Source organism: Sciurus carolinensis, unplaced genomic scaffold, assembly GCF_902686445.1.
Source record: "Sciurus carolinensis unplaced genomic scaffold, mSciCar1.2, whole genome shotgun sequence".
In the NCBI taxonomy this organism is placed as follows: domain Eukaryota; kingdom Metazoa; phylum Chordata; class Mammalia; order Rodentia; family Sciuridae; genus Sciurus; species Sciurus carolinensis.
The window spans coordinates 383,377-386,338 of record NW_025920243.1 but is presented as its reverse complement, the minus strand read 5'-3'; positions in this window follow the sequence as shown (position 1 = coordinate 386,338).

The following is a 2,962-nucleotide window of genomic DNA, read 5'->3' as shown; positions in this document are numbered from 1 at the left end:
CCAGAGATTTTGATATGATGTTTCTTTGTTCTCATTTACCTCTAAATTTTTTTAATTTCTTTCCTAATATCTTCTGTTATCCATTCATCATATAATAGCATAATGTTTAATCTCCAGGTGTTGGAGTAGTTTCTGTTTTTTACTCTTTCATTTATTTCTAACTTCAATCCATAATGATCTGATAGAATACAAGGTAGTGTCTCTATCTTCTTGTATTTGCTAACAGTAGCTTTGTGGCATAATATATGGTCAATTTTAGAGAAGGATCCATGTACTGCTGAGAAGAAAGTGTATTTGCTCTTGGTTGGATGTTATATTCTATAAATGTCTGTTAAGTCTAAATTATTGATTGTGTTATTGAGATCTATGGTTTCTTTGTTCAATTTTTGTTTGGAAGATCGGTCCAGTGGTGAGAGAGGCGTGTTAAAATCACCTAGTATTATTGTGTTATGGTCTATTTGGTTTCTAAAATTGAGAAGGATTTTTTTGACATACATGGATGAGCCACTGTTTGGGGCATAGATGTTTATGATTGTTATATCTTGCTGATTTATGCTTCCCTTAAGCAGTATGAAATGTCCTTCTTTATCCCTTCTGACTAACTTTGGCTTGAAGTCCACATTATCTGAAATGAGGATGGATACTCCAGCTTTTTTGCTGAGTCCATGTGCATGGTATGTTTTCCCCATCCTTTCACCTTTAGTCTATGGGTATCTATTTCTATGAGTTGAGTCTCCTGCAGGCAACATATTGTTGGATCTTTCTTTTTAATGCAATCTGCCAGTCTATGTCTTTTGATTGATGAATTCAGGCCATTAACATTCAGGGTTATTATTGAGATATGATTTGTATTCCCGGTCATTTGGTTTATTTTTAAAATTTTATTTATTTATTTATTTTTTTTGACACAACTTGGTTCCTCCTTTATTTGACAGTTCCTTTAGGATAATTCCTCCCTTTGCTGATTTGCTTCTTTGTTTTTTATCTCTTCCTCATGGAATATTTTGCTGAGAATGTTCTGTAATGCTGGCTTTCTTTTGTAAATTCTTTTAGCTTTTGTTTATCATGGAATGATTTTATTTCATCGTCAAATTTGAAGGTAAGTTTTGCTGGGTATAAGATTCTTGGTTGGCATCCTTTTTCTTTCAGAGCTTGTAAAATATTGTTCCAGGCCCTTCTAGCTTTTAGGGTCTGGATTGAAAAATCTGCTGATATCTGTATTGGTTTCCCCCTGAATGTAATTTGGTTCTTTTCTCTCACAGCCTTTAGGAAAACTTCCCCATTCACAATAGCATTGAAAAAAATAAAATACTGGGGAATCAATCTCACAAAAGAGGTGAAAGACCTCTACAATGAGAACTACAGAACACTAAAGAAAGAAATTAAAGAAAACCTTAGACGATGGAAAGATCTCCAATGTTCTTGGATAGGAAGAATTAATATTGTCAAAATGGCCATACTACCAAAAGTGCTATACAGATTCAATGCAATTCCAATTAAAATCCCAATGATGTACCTTACAGAAATAGATCAAGCAATTATGAAATTCATCTGGAAGGATAAAGAACCCAGAATAGCTAAAGCAATCCTTGGCAGAAAGAGTGAAACTGGGGGTATCGCAATACCAGATCTTCAACTCTACTACAAAGCAATAGTAACAAAAATGGCATGGAATTGGTACCAAAATAGAAAGGTGGATCAATGGTACAGAATAGAGGACACAGACACAAACCCAAATAAATACAATTTTCTCATACTAGACAAAGGTGCCAAAAATAAGCAATGGAGAAAAGATAGCCTCTTCAACAAATGGTGCTGGGAGAATTGGAAATCCATATGCAACAGAATGAAAGTAAACCCATATCTCTCACCATGCATGAAACTAAACTCAAAATGGATTAAGGACCTTGGAATCAGACCAGAGACCTTGCATCTTATAGAAGAAAGAGTAATTCCAGAGCTTCAACATGTCGGCTTAGGACCAGACTTCCTTAACAGGACTCCCATAGCACAAGAAATAAAAGCAAGAATCAATAACTGAGATAGATTCAAACTAAAAAGCTTTCTCTCAGCAAAGGAAACTATCAGCAATACGAAGAAAAAGCCTACATAGTGGGAGAAAATCTTTGTCAATCATACTTCAGATAGAGCACTAATCTCCAGAATCTATAAAGAACTCAAAAAAACTCTACACCAAGAATGCAAATAATCCAATTGACAAATGGGCTAAGGAAATGAATAGACACTTCACAGAAGAAGATCTACAAGAAATCAACAAACATATGGAAAAATGTTCAACATTTCTAGCAATAAGAGAAATGCAAATCAAAACCAACCTAAGATTCCATCTCACCCCAATTAGAATGGCGATTATCAAGAATACAAGCAACTACAGGTGTTGGCGAGGATGTGGGGAGAAAGGTACACTCATACATTGCTGGTGGGGCTGCAAATTAGTGCAGCCACTCTGGAAAGCAGTGTGGAGACTCCTTAGAAAACTTGGAATGGAACCACCATTTGACCCAGCTATCCCACACCTTGGCCTATACCCAAAGGACTTAAAATCAGCATATTACAGAGATACAGCCACATCAATGATCATAGCTGCTCAGTTCACAATAGCCAGATTGTGGAACCAACCTAGATGTCCTTCAATTGATGAATGCATAAAGAAACTGTGGTATATATATAAAATGGAATATTACTCAGGCATAAAGAATGATAAAATTATGGCAATTGCAGGCAAATGGATGAAAGTGGAGAATATCATGCTAAGTGACGATAAGCCAATCTCCAAAAACCAAAGGACGAATGACATTGCTAATAAGTGGATGATGACACATAATGGGGAGTGGGAGGGTTAGTGTTAGGGTTTTAGGTAGGGTTAGGGAGGGGGGCAGGAATGGAGGAAGGAAGGACTGTATAGAGGGAAAAGAGTGGTGAGAGGGGTGGGGTGGAAGGG